General features: G+C 38.0%; 1 protein-coding gene across 6 annotated transcripts in view; it reads right to left on the bottom strand.

Moving 5' to 3' along the window:
- SOX5 (SRY-box transcription factor 5) overlaps positions 1 to 20,495 on the bottom strand; it is a 1,175,689-nt gene that overhangs the window by 585,603 nt on the left and 569,591 nt on the right. For 4 of the 6 annotated variants that reach the window (XM_061417626.1, XM_061417625.1, XM_061417630.1 and 1 more), the window contains one exon: positions 16,917 to 16,958. The exons of 1 other annotated variant lie outside the window; for it this stretch is intronic. The gene's annotated coding sequence lies outside the window, so the exon portion shown is untranslated. Of the gene's footprint in view, positions 1 to 16,873; positions 16,959 to 20,495 lie in introns of all 6 variants that reach the window. One more of the 6 variants, XM_061417628.1, reaches the window with a different exon arrangement.

Raw genomic sequence — 20,495 nt, 5'->3', positions numbered from 1 at the left:
ATGTCCAGTTCTAACTGTTGCTTCCTGACCTGTATCCAGATTTCTCAAGAGGCAGGTCAGGTGGTCTGGTATTCCCATCTCTTTCAGAATTTTCCACAGTTTGCTGTGATCCACACAGTCAAAGGCTTTGGCATAGTCAATAAAGCAGTAGATGTTTTTCTGGAATTCTTTTGCTTTTTTGATGATCCAGCGGATGTTGGCAATTAGATCTCTGGTTCCTCTGCCTTTTCTAAATCCAGTTTGAACATCTGGAAGTTCACAGTTCGTGTATTGTTGAAGCCTGGCTTGGAGAATTTTGAGCATTATTTTGCTAGCGTGTGAGATGAGTGCAATTGTGTGGTAGTCTGAGCATTCTTTGGCATTGCCTTTCTTTGGGATTGAAATGAAAACTGACCTTTTCCAGGCCTGTGGCCTCTGGTGAATTTTTCAAATTTGCTGGCATATTGAGTGCAGCACTTTAACAGCATCATCTTTTAGGAGTTGAAATAGCTCAACTGGAATTCCATCACCTCCACTAGCTTTGTTCTTAGTGATGCTTCCTAAGACCTTGGCTCTAGGTTGGTGACCATACCATTGTGATTATCTGGGTCATAAAGATCTTTTCTGTATAGTTCTTCTGTGCTTTCTTGCCATCTCTTTTTAATATCATCTGTTTCTATTAGGTCTATACCATTTTTGTCTTTTATTCCAGTCATAGGAAACAAAAATAACTGTTTTCACTTAAAGCTCTGTAATCATATTGCATAAATACTAATAAAAGGTTCACGGTTTCCAGAAGTGATACTTTGAGCAAGTTACTGAACCTGTCGGTGTCCCTAGCTACAGAATAGAGAGAATAAAACCTGCCTCATAGAGTTGTATGAAGATTAAGTGCGAGTATTTCCACATAACACATTGCAAAATGCCTGACAGAGAATAAACAAACAAATGTTAGCTTCCTTCGCCTTTAATTACAGTTTCCTCCACCTCTAAATTTAGCCTATTTTGGCCAATCCTTACCTGCCTCTCTCAAGTTGAAGGATAAATGCTTCTGCTTCTTCCTGACCCTTCTAAATATATTCTATACTACATCACCCCTTCATCCAGAAAAAAATTTTCTTCTTAATTGCATTATTCCTCTGTTTCTATCATAAATTCCTTCTCATCTATTAGTTCCTTCTCCATGGCCTAAAATATACTCTTCCCCACCCTAAAAATGATTTTCTTAAAGAGAAATTACCAAGTGGCAGAAGAGACAGAAAGCCTATATGGGACAATGACCATAAAAGAAACTGAGATGATTGTTAAAGATCCATCTCTAAAAAAATGCCAGACAGATAGATTTCTTTTTCTCCCTGACTCAGGTAGTTTTATATTCATTCCAATAAAACTAAGTTGAAGAGAATTATTTTTCTGGTTTTAACATTTCCCAAAACAATAAAATGATTAAAAGACTCATGATTCTTTTATAGCATTAGCACAATCTTGATACCAAGTCAGACCATGACAGTATCCTGTGTACACACACACACAGTGTTATAGACCAAAATCCCTTAAAAAAAAAAAGCTAATTCTACCAAGTAGACCACAAGTGTGAATTAAGGAATAATCAAATAGTGTTCAATGCAAGGGTGGAAAGCTGATTCAATACAAGAACATCTACTCCAGTAATTTTTTACTTTTAAAAAATAGACAAAAAAGTGAAAACCCACAAGCATATTGCTATGAAGTCTTTGAAAAAAGTGCTAACCATTCAAGATTTATTTGGGGTAAGTTAGGGAAAGAAGAAAACTGCCTTTTAAGGAAGTTTACTTGTAACAAATAGTACTCAAACACGTAGTTCATAGTAAAATTGTTGTATTATTTTTGTTGATCCAGCTTCCCTTATTTCTTGCTTCCTTTTCCTTTTCACTAACAACCACATTGCCTGAAAGCTTGGCCCCGTCGACTTTCTCTCCCCACTCATCTCCTGTACAGTGTTCAATCCACTGCAGTTTTCTGCTCCTACCTTCTCACGGAAGCTCTTTTCCTAAAGGTGACTGATACCTAATTTCCAAGTCCAGCTGCCGCTTCTCTGGCCTCATCCTCTTTAACCTCTGTTTAGCATTTAAGACCATCACACACAAATCGATTCATCAGCTCTTGGCCTCCCTGGAAGAGTTGGGAAGGCATCTTGGGCGACTCTGTTGCCTTTCTGCTTGGCCTTTCTCAGTCTCTCTGCCTCATCCTCCTCCACTGCTTCTTCACGTGGGGAATCCCCGAAGTCTAGGCTTCCCCATTCATTCCTGCCCTGTGTGTGTGTGCTAAGTTGCTTCAGTCATGTCCAGTGTTTGGTGACCCCATGGCACTGTAGCCCGCCAGGCTCCTCTGCCCATGGGATTCTCCAGGCAAGAATACTGGAGTGGGCTGCCATGCCCTCCTCCAGGGGATCTTCGCAACCCAGGAATTGAACCCATGTCTCTTATGTCTCCTGCATTGCAGGCAGGTTCTTTAACACTAACACCGCCTGGGAAGCCCCAATTCCTGCCCCACCCAAGGCCTATAGATCAAAGTTAGAAAGGAATGACAAAACCAGAAAACTATTGATAACTAAGTAAATAGAAGACTGCACTTAACAACAGCAACAAAACAAAACAAAACAAAACAACAACAACAAAAAAACACGGCTTTCAACATTCCAGGTTCCAGTGGGATGGACTTCTTTACATGGATAATCTCTACTTATATTACTTACAATACGTTTAATATTAACTTGCTAATTTTAAAAGGTTTTTAAAATTTAATTTAATGACTGTCTCTTCTGCTACTACTCAGTTGCCTTACATATGCTGACATCTATAATGAATTAACCAATTTAAAGTAAAAAATGTTTTCTAATTTCACATTGTCTTGATTTTTTTAAAGCTTTCACAACCTATTTAAAGACAGCTAGTGCTTTTACGATTAGGATGTATCTGACTGTATTTAATAGAATTCGGTCACCATCTATTTATTGCTAGTGTCATGTGAAACACTGTTTTTATAGTCAGCCTTAACATGTAAACTTCAACCAGATAAATGAAACTGACTGACTTCACAATATAAAGTAACAACTTTAACAAAGTGCTGAAGTTTAACTCTGAAATAATTTCCTTTCCATAATTTGTAACCAATAGTAGAATTAAACAAAAATATTGGAAAGAGAATTACATAGGTGTCTTTATATTCCTCATTACACAGCCATCAACATCTCAGTATTGCAAGATCATTTTCTGCTGCCATGTTTCCTCCACTCACACTGTAAAACCTGGAAATCCCTTTATACCTTATTTGTAAATAAGACCCCTCTCCATCCTCTACCTGTTCCTCTTGTGTGTGTGTGTATGTGGGTATGTTCTGTGCAGAGTCTTAACCACTGGCCCACCAGGGAAACGGTAGCTCCCTTCGCTTCTTCTTTTCTTTCCTCTGACATGTGCATCCTTGAATGTTATACCTTTTGGATAACTTAGGAAGTCAGTGCTACTGTGCACTCTCTTATTTGATACATGTTTCTCCCTTAAAGAAAATATAAATCAAAAATGCAAACCTAAAGAATAAACGGGGTATTATTCACTTTATAAAGAGATCCTTAACTTTACAAAAAAAAAAAAAAAACCTGCCTACAGAATCCTAGAAAATAGTGATTTTCTCTAATGCATGAAAAGCATAAATCAATTAAATCACATTATATTTACACTCAACTCTTCCAAAATTGCATCTGCCCGCAATGCAGGAGACCCAGGTTCGATCCCAGGGTTGGGAAGATCCCCTGGAGGAAGGTATGGCAATCCACTCCAATATTCTTGCCTGGAAAATCCCATGGACAGAGGACCCTGGCAGGCTACAGTCATTGGGGTCACAAAGAGCCGGACACGACTGAGCGACTTCACTTTCTTTCTTCCAAAATGGGATCTCTTTTGCAAAGTGGGCTGCTACTTGTTCTCATCAGACTGTGGCACCCCATGCAACACGGAATTGAAAATGAGGCACAGCAAGGCTTAAAGAAAGATTTCTTGACTCTAGCTATGGCATCTGGGCTTCCCAGATGGTGCTAGTGGTGAAGAACTCACCTGCCCATGCAGGAGACGTAACAGACCCATGTTAGATCCCTGGGTCAGGGAGATTACCCTGCAGGAGGGCACCGGAATTCACTCCAGTATGCTTCACTGGTGGCTCAGGCAGTAAAGAATCCACTTGTAAGGCGGGAGACCTGGGTTTGACCCCTGGGTTGGGAAGATCCCCTGGAGGAGGGTATGACAACCCATTCCAGTATTCTTGCCTGGAGAATCCCATGGACAGAGGAGCCTGGCAGTCTACAGCCCATAAGGTCACAAAGAGTCAGACATGACTGAAGCTACTTAGTACATAACATTTAGTTTTCTAGAGCCTGGGATTTCAAACATTCTAAAAGATGTGGAAATATTTCTCCAATAGAAATCTTGTGTGCATGCTCACTCACTCTGACTCATTGATACCCCATGGACTGTAGCCCACCAGGCTCTTTTGTCCATAGGATTTCCCAGGCAAGAATACTAGAGTGGTTTGCCATTTCATTCTCGAGGCATCTTCCCAACCCAGGGACTGAACCTGCGTCTCCTGCATTAGCATGCAGATTCTTTACAGCTGAGCCAGTAGGGAAGCCCAAGAGAAATCTTATAAGGGCACAATTTATAAAAGAGATAAAAGCTGTAGGCTATGTCCTTTCCCCTTCCCTATACTAATTGGCCCCAGGGTCACATACAAAAAGCTTACAGCTTTCCTCAGATGAAACAATTGTACTAGACTTTTCTCCTTACTGCTAAAGATCTGGCTACCAAAATTGTAATCTTACCATACACAGAGTCCCAACATGCCCAGTTGGGAGTTCCTTGGGCACCACCCAGGAACATGCCTTGTTCTTTGTTTAAAATGGTACCCAGAACATGGGTCACACACAATAAATGGTCAATGATGGCAACAATAACAATTTTTAAAATAATGAATAGATAAATCTCCCTGACACAGGAATGGTTTCCTTTTCCTGTGCCAGTGGTTCCGTCTGTGCCAGCGCTAACACACACCCCTTCCAGGAATGGCATTCAGCCATCCTGGCAACCAGAATTAGAGCAAAGAAAATATGAAATTTCTCTTCAAAACATAAGTGGAAAGATGAATGCAAAGCCAAGCAAAAAGTACCCAGATTCAACACGCACATTGTTAAATGTCACTTCATAGTAAGACACTTTATGAACATCAAGTGAACATGGACATGCATTAAATAGGGAGCCTGGGGATGTCTGAACTATCACAAAGAATCAGCAAGTAAAGAAAGTCTAGAAGAACATACAAGTTAACCAGTTAACAACTGTTCCTTTCAGGGAGTGAAGAGAGTAGAAATTGGGCAAATGAACAATGGGAATGGGGAAATATTCTTTATGATACAAACTCTTTTTTTTTTTTTTTTATGACTTCGGTGCATTTTATTGGGTTTCCTGGTACACACTTCTATACTTTTTGAATTCTGAATTGCGTGACTATCCAATAAATGCAATCAAGTAAACTGAAATTTTCCCCAAATGAGTATTAAAAGATAACTCCAACAGACTGTTCTGAATATCTTGTTAGTATAACAATACACTTTCTTGGTTTGGAGAAAAAATCAGCAGCAAGGGAATGTTTCATGTTAAGAATCTAGATTTAAGTCAAGCAGGCCTATCAGTCAGATATACTGCTTCTTCTACTTGAGATAATTCCTTCAAGAAAGAGGTCTCTATTGACTGAAACCAAGGAATTACGCCCTGATTATCAAAAACAGATTTAATGAGAAGATACCAAACAGCCTGGTGAACTGATAGGGGTCTTCTAGCTACATACAGGTCAACCGTCCATGGGACATGGGGAAAAAAAGTTGATGTCTTGCCTCAAATAAAAATTCAGAGAAGGAATTTCACAGCTGTCTCTTTGTAACAAAAAAAATTGTATAGAAAAGACAAATCATCAAAAGGGTTCTTAGATAAGAATCATTAAAGCCTGATAAACATGAAAAAAAATTAAGAATTCTTTCAAAATAGACATTTCAGTCAAATGTCAATATCTCCAAAACATCTTGTCCAGTCATTGGATGCAAAGAATAGTATGAATGAGGAAATGAGAACAAAGTACAGTGACACCTAAGAGATACCATGGTTTATTAAGCCGAGTATGAAAGAAAAATATTCAGGGAAAGACGGTGCCTTTGTGAGCTGTTGGGAGGTAGCTGGAATCATTAGCAAATAACTAAGCAGGTCTGCCTGGTCTTTGGGACCAATGGCCTTCCGAACCACTATAATTGTGAGAAGGGGGTAGCACTGAACATGATATTTAACCAAGTGGAGGATCATGTGTGATACAAATTTTTGATGGTTCTTATGCCATGCCTTTCTACACATGGCAGAGTGACACACTGAAATCAAGTATTAGAGTATGAAAGCATCTGTCAATAAAGAACCACACTAATTGGGTGCCTGAATTGTGTACATTGTTGAAATAAGTGTTGTCCAATGGTCAGGGCAGACAGACGTATCCCCACCTTTGAGCAGCTCATGGTCCTAGAGGAACAGACCCAGTAATAGGAATCCATGCTCACATGTCCACAGAAAGCAACTAAGATGACTAATATTTTGAAAACAAATGCTAATTTCTGATCAGTGCAAAATTAATAGGGGAATTCTGAAAGAACATAAAATAATGTAAGCTCATTTAAATCTATGTTTGGAGCTTGAGGTTACTTGACTTTTTTAAAGTCCAATAATAGTTTTCAAACATCTTTAATGCTTAAATTTACAAACTGAATATTAGTATTTTTTAGAGCAGATAAATATCCATGGTTAAAACTAATTCTCTTTCATGCCATACGCTCTCAATCTGTCTAAAATAATATTTGGAATAATTATACCTAATTCAAGCTCATGGCTTTGAGGAGGTTGGTTATGTGTTAAAATGGTTTATCATTCTGCAGTTGACACAAACTTGTGTGGGCGCCTCCCACTTAAAGGAAGGGATCAGACACTGTATAAGAAGTGCCCCAATAGAGAAAGCAAATGATCCTTCTATTCATTTTACAATGCTTTTTTAGATAAGTTTAAAGAGAAGGTTGGATGGCATCATTGACTCAATGGATATGAGTTTGAACAAACTCTGGGAGATAGTGAAGAGCATGGAAGCCCAGTGTGCTGCAGTCCATGGGGTCACAAAGAGTCAACTAAGTGACTGAACAACAATAGCAAAGTCTTATTTAACAGAAGCAGTGAAAAGAGAGGTGCATTTTCATCTGTGCATGCCGTCAAAGAAAGAAATAGCCAGGCTATACTCATCAGAACAGTAAGAAGACAAGGTTAAAAGAGGAGACAAAAACAATCCTATAAAGAAGAAATAATAAAAAATCACAATGAAGGCAAATGTGAAAATAAAAATATTGAGAGAAATGAGAGGCAAGATAATTTTAAAGGCAGTTATATTGTGAATAAACATAACTAAAATACCTGAAATATCATTTTGCAATGTTTCCCCCTATGGAGATAATCAGGGATTTCCCACAGCCCTCTTTAAACAAATTAACATTAAGACTTAAGTGTTCACTTACATAAACTTAAAAATGTTTTTCAAATGCAGTTTACTGCATGATTATGATCTTTTAAAGTTGTGTTTTAAATTTCATTGCAAATGCGTATCAACTCATATATACTTTTATTGGTAACAGATAATTTAAACGAACAAAAATAAATGGCATCCAAGTGACTGCAACTTTCATAAATTATCTTCAATAAATGCTCGGTTAGCAAAATTAACTTTCTCTTATCACTGCTGCACAACATAGGCAAACGTGGAGTACCATATGCAGATATGGGTACACTTTTTTTTCTAACTTCGTGTTTTACATAATTTCAGAAAATAGCTTGTAAATATTTCATGTGTGATTTGAGGTATCAATATGATGACACTGGAATGACATAATGTAGCCAACAGTAGGGAACATTATGCTGGTGTAAAATCTAAAAATTAATAGCAGCCTTAATTGTTCTACTGACTTTAAATTTTTTATAAAGAGAATGCCACACGAAATAAACCTTGTTGTTTTCTTCCATATTCTAAAATGTGCCTGTCTTTCAAGTACATTCTCTGAGCAGAATTTCTGTGTTGTGATTGCCATGCCTTTGCAGCTCTGCAAAGCAAGGTAAGATAGCTTAGCATAGCTTTTATCTGCAAGGATTCCCTGAGGCAGTTTCTGTAAAAGGGTTAATGACAGATGTTTCCATTAAATCTGACCTACCTCTTAATTTTGCCATTGCCTGATAATATCCTGGCTTTGTGCTTATTTGCATGGGCAAATGGAGTCACTCCATAACAAGTAACACACCGCCCTCATTGAAACAAAAGGTCAATTCATTTTAAACCAATGTGCACAATATTTTTTGTAGTTGCAGTGAAAAAAAAAAAAAAAGTCCCCTCTCATACAATGCTACTATTTACAAAGAATTAAAAGCTCTGTTTTCTAAACCCCTGGACACACTGTACATCTGTAGGCAGAAGCCAGTACTACCAATTGAAATCAATATATATCCTTGTAGGTAACCTACTAGAAAAATCGCTTCTGTCTCAAGGATGTTCCTCTTACTTTTACACTAAATACAACCGGGGCACAGTATATTTCCTTTGCTGAGAAATTAGTTGAAAACTCCAAAATGCCAGCAGCACTTTGTTGTTTACCTAGTGTTATTACTTTTGTAAAGAAAAAAAAAAAATTCTGTAAATATAGAGGGAATAGTTATTGTCTTATGCTGGTTAAAAGATATAGGCTTTTTAGCCTTTAGGCTGCCAGTCCAAATGCTACACTTTAGAAAGTAGCCAAAGTATTTTACCACATGAAAAGAGCACATGACCTTGAACCTTGACCAGGTTGCTGTTATAAACTCCTTAAAAAATAAATAAATAAAGGTGGTTTACATAGCTTTGTCTAAGGCTCTGTTCAAGTCACTTCTTCCGGTGGGAGGATCCAATAATGTGAAGACAAATGTCAGAGCCTTTCATGATTCTTGTGAGAATATATGTCAAATATGTGCTTCCTTTTTGAATAGTCTATAACCAAGACTCAAGAAACACTTCATTAATCTAACTATGCTGTTTCATTTTATTATAACATTTAAGGAGTTTAAAATTATCACTTGCTACAGAAGTAGTCTCTCTGTAATTATATACAATGTTTTATACATATATATACAAATACTATATGCATATCATATTTATCATTATAGTCTAATCTCTAAGACATTTAAATATTGAAATGCTGGCATTAAATTGCACCTTATTCTGAAATCAGCTCTCCTGTGTGATATTGATAGTAAATCCATATTCAAAACACTCCCATATTACCGAAATCTTTAATTATCTTAAAAGGAAACAGGCTAGATTGGTGGTTAGAAGAGTGATCTTGCTAAGTAGCTTATTTTCTTCCTCTCAGATAAAAAAGCCCACATTTGGCACTGAGGCATTGCAAATCGTTGAAACAATTTAGAAAACTCTACTTACCTAGTTCAAAGTTTGATTTTCAATGGATTTGCTAAAGAAGATTCTATTCTCACCATGCTGCCTTAATTTTATTTGAAAATGAGGTAGACATGCAAGGAAAGCTGGATGGACTCCTTAGAAGCCCAAGGAGTCTTCTCTGCTGGCCTCTGCACCTGGGGAAGGGGCATGCCCTCTCTTCCCACAGATTTCTGGTATCTGATTCCCAGCCTCACCCTCAAATCTGGATTCACCTATAAATTTCAAGGAAAAGGAACCACATCTTGCCTACTAATTTCCTATGAGGGCTCTTTCAAGATACAGCCATAATCAAAAGTACAGAAAAATAATAAATGAAATCAACAAATATCTACATTGTATACACAAAGTTCTAAGTACAGTGAAACATATAGTAGAGGAAAAAAATGTGGTCCTCCCTTTGTTTTAAATTTTCATTTTATAATAGAGTAGAATTAATTTGGGGGCTTCCCTGGTAGCTCAGACAGTAACCAATGTGCGTGCAATGCAGGAGACCCAGGTTCGATCCCTGGGTCGGGAAGGTGCCCGGGAGAAGGAAATGGCAACCACTCCAGTTTCTTGCCTGCAGAATTCCACGGACAGAGGATACTGGTGGGCTAGTCCATGGGGTCGCAAAGAGTCAGACATGATTGAGCGACTAACATTTTCACTACTCAGAGTTAATCTACAACACTGTGTTAGTTTCAGGTGCATAACAAATGTGGTTCCCTTTCTGTACAAACTTACTGCTTCATCAAGCAATAGTAAAAGAGTTCATCATATCAGACTACTAAAGTAATACCAAAAATATTTCAAAAATAAATTAAGTGTATGGAATTGGCGATGTTAAGTAATGGAAGAAATGTGGAGTTTTAATCAGGTGATGGCTTGGGTTTATTAATCCATTTTTTTTACCTAGAGTAAATGAGCAACTAAACGTGAAGTCAAAATAGCTGATAATTTAAATTACAGTTTTGTGGTAAATAAAACAAGAAAACAAAACACTGTCATACTAGCCACCATGTACTGAGCACTTAGAATGTGTTAGGAACTCTGCAGAACACTCTACATTCACTGATGCCGCTTAATCTTCACAGTCTTGCCCTATGAAGTAGATACAATTATTATCCTCATTTTATAGGTAATGAAACAAAGACTTGATAAGACTACCTTGTTCCCCAAGGCACAGTTCTAGTAAGTGGTAGGTGGAGTCAGAATCACACCTAGACCGTCTCCCTCTAGTCTTATACTCTCAACCTTGTTATGTGTCTTGTGGGTTCATGGGCATTGGCATCACACAGATGGGGTTATAGTCCATACCCTCCCATATATTTGCTCTGTGACCTTGGGCAATGTTCTTATATTTGTGAATAATAAAAAATGATACTGCTATGATGTCATGGAGATTAATTATTTTGACCTGTCTGGCAACTTCACATTAATTTTTTTTTTCTTTTTCCCTGTGGGAAACAACCGGTCCCTCATTCTCAAACTATGCCTTGGCCAAAAAAAAAAAAAAATGCATTTTATCTTTTCACCCACAAAAATGGGTTCAGGTGCGGACTCAGTATACGGGCAGAACCAACAGATGACCTATGTGGGAATGCTGATAGAATTATGAGGAAAGAAGCTTTAACTTTTTAGGTTATATGCACAAAAGCCTGTCTAAAACTGAAGCCATCACAGAGAAAAGCAAAGAAAGATGAGAGATAAGGAGAGCACATAAACCTTGAAATGACCATGCCTAAAGCTAGGCAGTTTGTGAAACACACACTTATGTGAACTAACAATACTCCCTTTCCTTCAAGCATATTTGAATTAGGTTTCTGTCACCTACAACCAGCTCAGGGTAATAAATCACCTCACAGAGACAATGTATGTGAAGAACTTAAGATACTTGTAATTAGCAAGTACTCAGTGAAGGCTGGGCTTTCTGGGTGGTGCTAGTGGTAAAGAACATATCCACCAATGCAGGAGATGCAGGTTTGATCACTGGGTTGCATGGCAACCCACTCCAGTATTCTTGCCTGGAGAATCCCATGGACAGAGGAGCCTGGCAGGCTACATTCCATAGGGTCGCAAAGAGTCGGATATGACCAAGCACACATGCACGGTGAAGGTTGGATGTTTTCTTTGTCATTTTAGTTATTACTATTGTTAGGTTTCCTTACCAAAACTGAGTATCTTGGATGAAAACCATGATTGGAGAAAAAAAAAAAAAAATCACCTTGGTTCAGTTTATCAGGTATAAGCAAGTAATAGAGGGATAACTTTTAAGTAGTACTAAGCATTTAGGAAAAGCTATGACAAGCCATGTGGTGCAGTGTTAAAGAATCTGCTTGCCAGTGAGGAGGTGCAAGAGACTTATGTTCGATTCCTGGGTCAGTAAGATCCTCTAGAGGAGCAAATGGCAACCCACTCCAGTATTCTTGCCTGGAAAATTCCATGGACAGAGGAGCCTGATGGGCTACAGTCCATAAGGTTGCAAAGAGCTGGACATGACTGAGCATGAACATGTGTGTACACGTATGACAAACCTAGATAGCGTATTAAAAAGCAGAGACATCACTTTGCTGACAAAAGTCCACATAGTCAAAGTGATGGTTTTTTCAGCAGTCATGTATGGATGTGAGAGTTGGACCATAAAAGAAGGCTGAGTGCCAAAGAATTGATGCTTTCTAATTGTGGTGCTGGAGAAGACTCTTGAGAGTCCCTTGTACAGCAAGGAGATCAAACCAGTTAATCCTAAGGGAAATCAACCCTGAATATTCATTGGAAGGACTGCTACTGAAGCTGAAGCTCCAATACTTTGGCCACCTGATGCAAAGAGCAGACTCACTGAAAAGACCCTGATGCTGGAAAAGATTGAGGACAGGAGGAGAAGGGGGCAGCAGAAGATGGGATGGTTGGAAGGCATCACCAATTCAAAGGACATGAGTTTGAGCGAACTCCAGGAGATAGTGAGGAAAGGTAAGCCTGGCATGCTGCAGTCCATGGAGTCACAAAGAGTCAGACATGACTTAGTGACTAAACAACATCTCAAGTATTAAGGTAAACACCAAAAGTCAGCTTGTCTTGCTTTCTAATCTGTGTTAGTATTTCCAACTGGCCTCACTGTGCCTGCAGAGGAGCCAGAACCAGTTATCACTGTGCCCATGCCGTAGTCGTAACACTCAGTCTCACATCCAAATGATTATCCAGATAGAAATAACATTTTATAAAAACCAAGACCCTACTTCATCTCGCTACTACTGCACTCTCAACAACAACTTTTGTGCAAAACTCTAAACAGGAACTTTTTTGCAAAAAGCTAAGCAATCTTGTCCTAAGAAAGGTATTCAGTGTCACCCAAAAGTCTAAGGTCAGTAATTAGGTCCCTTGTAATAACTGAGTCACTTGAGGTTTATATGGTTGCCATATACCCACTGCATCAACCTGCCAGAAAAGAAACTTTCTTTCTTCTGCTCCCTTCTTTGAACAGACTTTACTTATAATGTAAGAAGCAAGAATGGTTCCAGAGGAACTGTTGTGAACCACTGCGTCAATCATGTGAACATTAAAACACGGCTTGCTACTCATTACTATATAAAGTATTCTCTTGCTCTGTGGAAAATGGTTTCAAATAATTGTTGTGTTCGAACGGGAGTTTTGTTCTTTTTTAATATGGCAGTTTGAGAGAGAAAAAAACTTAAAGATATATTCAAGAAGCAAACCAATATTATAAGAGTTGAATCAACTAATTTTCATCAAATGACATCCTCATATGCGCACCAAGTCATACATCACAGGCTTCTCAACTATAGTCTAAAAGATAGACTCACTTCCTGACTGTGCAGTTGGTAAACTGATGTGAAACAGCAACAGGAAAGGGAAAAGTAACTGACTTGACCTGCCTGAGCAAAGAAATTTTTCTCTGACTCTGAAATGTTTTTTTTTTTTTTCTTTCAGGCTTCTCTACTGCATAGCTAAGAAGCATTGAGTGGAATCAAGTCTGAAAAGATCTTCACCTTTAGTTCTGATTTCTCCTTCTGGTTTTAGTACAGTTGATCTTCAACATTGTTAGCTTGTGGTCTGTGCTAAAGAATGCTAGATGCTGTCAGAATAAGGCAGATATTTACAGAAAAGAAACTAACTGGACGACTGATTAAATATCAATGGCTTTAAATGTTGCTGAGTGACAGAAACTGATGAGTATTCTACAAAGTTTGAAACTCAAGTCCACAAAGACCTATCTCCTTAGTATACAGACCACAGCTCTTCAACTATGGTTTCTCTGTAGGAAAAAGTAGAAGAGTGGGAACCATATCTTCCTCAAGACATGGCCCTGAAGAGTTAAGAGCTTGCCAGTGGGCCACCCACAGAAAATTCTACTCCTTATATGAAGCACCATGCTAAGTTATGGGAAAATAAACAAACAAAATATCCAGACTAGCAAGTCTTTCAAAGAAATTCTGAGACTCAGAAAATGAAAGAGAATTATGGGATGCGATGCTGCCAATCTTTCGTAGAGTGGCCCTGGGCAAGTTATTTTGCATTTCACTTTCTTCAGCTCTGGACTGATGTTACCACAGCGATGACTGATAATAAAAACATCCTCACAACAACTCCTAGGAATAATATTGTGAGAACTGATGTGTGTACAGTGATTTAAGGATGAGGGAAGAGAGGCACAATGTTATACTATTTTAAAGTGCTTTATCAACCAGCCTATTACATAATGTGTTATAATGTACCGTGTGCCCATGGAAACATGAAATCATGCATAATTCTTAAGTACTGCCAGATGCGTAGCTATAACAAATTTCAACCCTTCCTGAAGAATTCACCCACACACTCACTTCTCCAACCAGTATTTCCACTGGTAACTGTCAGAATTGAGAAATCATAGAAAAGACCCTTATTCACGCCTCTGCAGTCATTACATGTAGTTTGCTTCATATTTGGGTAGGGAACATGTCTCATTCATGATTTTATAACTAGTGACTTGGCCTGTTCTGGTATACAATTAGTGCTCAGTAAATGTTTATTGAATGAGTGAATGAACAGACAAATAACAGTTAGACGTAGTAAATCAAAAAATAAACTTTAGCAATGGCACTACTTAAGACTAAGCAGAGTCTCTAATGTGAGGAACATTTCAAGTGGAGGTGGTCAAAGTTTGGCTCCCTCCCAGAAAGTCTATACGTTATTTCCTAGTATTAGTTCATGTGTCAGTTGTCATGAGTTTCTGGAATGTACAAGTAATCCTATTTACAAGAGATCCTTGCCATTCTCAATGGAGCCATCTGGCTTTACTTAAGGATACTGAATGAGTTCATTTTTCAGTGGCTGGGAACATGGCACTAACAACCTGCACACAGATTGAAGAATTTCTGAATATTACGATATACCTGTGAGAGGTAAAGAAATACCCTGAATTCTAAACTCATATTCACAAGGCACACACATGCAATGAAGTGGAAAAAAAAAAAAAAACAACTCTGTACTTAGAATCAGAGGATCGAGCTCTGCCACATCCTTGCTCTACATAACCAGAAGTTGGCCAACATAACTAGTTTTCCCTGAGCCTCTGTTTTCATCTGTAATGACAACTATGTGTAATTTTGAAAAACTCACGCATCCAGGATCAATGTGGCAATGTAGTAATATATAAGTATATAAATAGTAGATAAATGGAAAATGCCACAGGATAGCATGACAACTAGTTATAAAATGGCAGAGAAGTCTAGGATGGTGTATATAAACTGTGAGATCATTGAGCTCAGGGTCCACGACTTACTTATCTCCACAGTGCTTGTACCTAGCAAATGGATGGCCTAAAAAAACTGAATGCATCACCAATGTCAGCTGCTGAGTTGGAGGCACCAACAAGAGAGACGGATTCAATTCTCAGAGGGGCCCTTCCAAGCCCCCCTCTGATAAACTCTAATATGGCATTTTTCAAAGTGTGGTCCTCCCACAGCCAGCACTAGAGTTGGCTAGTTTGTTTGTTAAAATTACAGGCTCCCAAACCTCATCCAAAGAGATTGTAATGCAATATTTCAAGCACTTGAGATAACTCTTGTATACACTGGGATAGTATATTTTAAATTCACTTTTGAAAATCCAGTAGCTATGGCACAAGATCAGTTCCAATGAAAGTTGTGTGCTCTTAACTCATATGTTTTATATATCCAGCTTTTTATAGTTTACAAACTGCTTTTAAATACATAAAAATATAACATTAAAACAATGAGAAATCCTAAAAAAATTTATAGTAACAAGAAGTGTAAGATAATATAATTATAAATAAAGTTGCATCCATAATAAAATCAAATGTGCTTTATTTTTCCTTAAAACATTACAAGGCTATTGTCTTTGTCTTCCTATGGTTTTGGACTTCACTTTGTGCTCTACTATACCTTGGACTCAAAAAGGGTATGCTCAATAAATATTTGTTATATAGAACAATGAATATGTGTGTGTGTGTGTGTGTGTGTATATATATATATATATATGAACTTGCTCAGGGCTCATGACTTACTCATGACTCAAGAACTCACATCTCAGAAGGGTTGCACTCTTAAAATATGCCTGTTAATACATAAGGATGTGTTCACATGACAGAGTTTATAGCCTAAGTTCTCTTTATCAGAAGAGTGTAGGGACACAGGGCACAAATATAGGCTATTAGCTAAAGAGATTTCATACACATTCCTCTGAGATACTAATTTTTAAGCTGAGGTTGAAAATGAAAACTGGAAGGTGATTATCCTTAATTTCCAAATGCTTTAATTTTAAAATTAAACCCAGTTGCATAGAAAAGCCTCCCTGATGAAGAATGGCAATTTGCTTTGCAATGAGGAACAAAAGGGTATAATAGTTTGGGGATTAGAGGGTATGCAATGGTCAGATTCGTGTGCAGTTACCGTAATAACGACAATGGATTGGCGGAGAGATTAAATTCAAGAACCTGATCTCGACTAGCTGCTTGTTCTGGACTCCAGGTCTGATTACTCAGTGTCTTCCAACCCCTTGAAGATGAAGGAAGAGGAACTAACCAGTTGCAGGTATCAAATACAATGACATGAAAAAGGCAAGAACCATATGGATGTTGTGTAGTAGTGACGTTCTTGCTAATCAAAGATCAGAAGTCCAGTTTCCACAGGCAAGCCACTTGCTTCTAATCAACTCTTGGTACACATGATGATAGATTTGAGAATATTCAAGCTAATAAGATAAAGACTGGGGACAGATACCTCCAAAATGATTAATCACTAAATAGGTTCCATGCCAAAGTCCATGACTTTAAATTGTCAGTTGCCCGCAATGACCACCGTCAACGTTCCCATCTCCTCACCTCAGTCCCAGGCCCTTGATTTCCACGGAGCATCAATCCTTACCTTTTCTGTCTCTCCTTTGCCAACAACACAAAGGCTCAGTACCTATAATTACAAAACCACATGAATCCTGAATTAATTTGGAGTAGGATGAGGACATAGTCAACTTCACTATAAAGGAGCTGTGCTCCTAAGAAGGGGCTATGCTTATCAATCCATGCATCCCTTTATTTTTTCCTTCCAAAAATATGATAATACCTCAAGGAACTTATAACCTAAATATACATAACAGGATTTCAAGAATTGTGCATTAAAAGAATAAATACAGAATGAACAAATGTGCTGGGGATTAAAATGGTCATAATTCTGTAATGAACCAACCATATGAATTTGCCAAAAAGATATAAACCCTCTCCTGATTATCAGTTGATATGGAGGGCTGAGAAATGTAGAGTGTTCTTAAAATTTGATCTTATTTACTAAAAAGAGTCAATACAGAAAAAAAAAAAAAACATACACACACAATTTGATAAATGTACATATTTGGAAGATTTAATAAAATCCTGAACTTTAAGATGGCATAAAGTAGAAATCAATCTACTAAATTAATTTAATAAAGGAGGAAGTGGCAGAGGATGAAATGGTTAGGTAGCATCACCAAGTCAATGGACATAAATTTGAGCAAACCCTGGGACACAGTGGAAGACAGAGTAGACTGGCAGGCTACAGTCCATGAGGTCACAGAGTCAGACATGACTTAACAACTGAACACAACAACAAAGAAATCAATCAAATATTAAAAACTGTAAAAACAGTCTAAATTTTGGGTTGGCCAAAAAGTTCATTCCAGTTTTCCTTTAACATATTATGGAAAAACCCAAACAAATTTTTGGTCAACCCAAGAGCTTCTGATAAAGACATAGTGAAAAAAAAGATGAAGTAGACACACATAATAGGTGATCAATAAGTGCTTTCTAACACAATTAATCCCTGTAAAATCATTTTGGAAGTAAAATAGAGAGAGAGGTCCATCTAGTCAAAGCTATGGTTTTTCCAGTAGTCATGTATGGATGTGAGAGTTGAACCACAAAGAAAGCTGAGAGCCAAAGAATTGATGCTTTTGAACTGTGGTATCAGAGAAGACTCTTGACAGTCTCTTACACTGCAAGGAGATCAAACCAATCCATCCTAAAGGAGATCAGTCCTGAATATTCATTGGAAGGACTGATGTTGAAGCTGAAGCTCCAATACTTTGGCCACCTGATATGAAGAACTGACTCATTGGAAAAGACCCTGATGCTGGGAAAAATTGAAGGCAGGAGGAGAAAGGGACGACAGAGGATGAGTTGGTTGGATGGTATCACCAACTCGATGGACATGAGTTTGAGCAGGTTCCAGGAGTTGGTGACGGACAGGGAAGCCTGGCATGCTGCAGTCCATGAGGTCACAAAGAGTGGGGCATGACTGAGCGACTGAACTGAACTGAGAAATACTAAGAAAAAGAATGAACAAAAAAGTGTGGAAACTAGAATTGATGTTGTTTGCACATAAATAGAATAAGCAGCAAATTCCAGAGGGTAAGTATCTACAGAAACATTTTTCAGTGTTTATCAGAAGAGCAGAACTGTGGTACATTTTTGCAGAAATCAGTTAACACATCACAGAAACAAAACCACCTCTGGTATAAAACGTACCAGTGGTTAAAAGTTCACAGTCACCCTTAAAAATGTCTTAAGGCACACAGAAAGGAAAAAATTACTCTTATTTGCAACTAAGCAATGGGGGAAAAGGTGAAGAGTAAGCAATTATCCAAAATGGCACAGAGTTAAAACCAACAACAAGATGAACATAGGTGGTCAGAGATTCCATTTAACCTTTCACCTAAAGGTTGCCATCTTCCCGAGAGAACTGATTCTACCAGTGGCTCGGTTCTGATTCAGAAGGAAGAGAGTCACTTTCTGAGTCACAGCATCACCCTGGTTTTCCTTTCGGTCCTCTGTTCCAAGCCTACCAAATCCCATCCCATTTTAACTTGGCTAAAGGTGGCCTGGCCGGCACTAGAATTTAATGCTTCCATAAATGAACTCTGATTGACATGAACGATGAGTCACTCTCAGAAAAACTTGTATTGCTGCCATTTGGTCAGTTTGGGGTTTGTTTTTAAAAAGAACGCCAGTTGAGGTTGAGCAGAAGCCAGGGTGTGTTTTTATTTTATGTCTCAAATAAAAATAAAGAGCTGGGTATGAATAATCAAAGTGGCAGGCGCCTCCCTGGATACTTCTAAACCTTCCAAAAGCAGTCCCCAGGCTCAGCAAAATGTAATATAGTAAAAACAACCATCAACAGTATTAGTACCAAGAGTTTGCTCCAGAAAAATAAAGTAATTCTGAGTCCCCTCTAGTCCCAAACTGTAGTGCTTTTCAACAATATATTAAGTTAAAATATCCTTTTTGGAGGATGATAGTCCTAGAAAAAATATCCTTGGAAATTAGAAGAATATTAGATAAAAGAAAGATATGTACTCTTATCCAGTATAACTCAAAACAAACAGATTCTTCTAATTAGTCATATATACTGTATCGCTCTCTATGTGCTAAGTCATGTTCAACTCTTCACAACCCTATGGACGTGCAGCCTGCCAGGCTCCTCCATCCATGGGAATCTCCAGGCAAGAATACTGGAGTGGGTTACCATGCCCTTCTCTAGGGAATCTTCCCAACCCAGGGACTGAACTCCAATTTCTTAAGTCTCCTGCTTTGGCAGGTGAGTTCTTTACCACTAGTACCACCCAGGAAGCTCATATCACCCTCTAGAAGGAGACATATGGTCAGCTTCTTGTTCTTCTGAGACTGATCATCAGTTTTATGGATTAAGCATTCTCTTCACTCCCCTCTATACAGCTTTTATTTTCTTTGGATAGTTCACAATACCTACACAATTAGGAAATACAGAGAGAGGGGATAGGGTGAAGAAGAGGTAGTTAAAAGCAAGAGGAAACTAAAACTGAGAATAAATAAGCGATGGATCAATTCTTTAAAAAAAAAGTTTATTGTGACAAGAAAGGGAAAATAGTAGGTAAAACGGGGCTTCTATAAAGTTTATGGATTTTGTCAATAATGTTTCCAAAAAAAGAATCAGAGATGAGAGGCAAGTATACAACAGGACAGTGGGAAATACTGATAACATTGTTCCAAATATTTGGAACATTGAATCAAAAGAAATCTGGGACTTTTTATTCTAATGTGGAATAAAGAACAACGTAAAGAATATTAGGAAAATTTGTACTCCTACATTATGATGTATTTGGAAGTAATTAACCCTGTAGTTATACATCAAGATGATACATAAAAAGATATTTCAGAAAACTTGTGATGAAAAAGAACTTTCAATTGCGCATGATCTGAGTCAAGTTAAATGGCTACTGCCTAGCTGCAAAATGCTACTACAGATTTTCTCATGCCCTCAGCAAAACTGCTGCTATAGTATTTTTATTTCAAGAAAGGCCAAAGCCTTTCATATACATTAGCACCTTAACCACCAGTTTATTTCTGAGATAGATAGGTATTGTTATCACACTATAAACACAAGGCAAACAGATGCAGAGGGGCTGGTCTAGTGAGCCCTGAGAGTGTCCTGAACTAG

Source organism: Bos javanicus, chromosome 5 (assembly GCF_032452875.1).
Source record: "Bos javanicus breed banteng chromosome 5, ARS-OSU_banteng_1.0, whole genome shotgun sequence".
Taxonomy (NCBI): Eukaryota; Metazoa; Chordata; class Mammalia; order Artiodactyla; family Bovidae; genus Bos; species Bos javanicus.
This window is presented reverse-complemented; position numbering and strand designations above follow the sequence as displayed.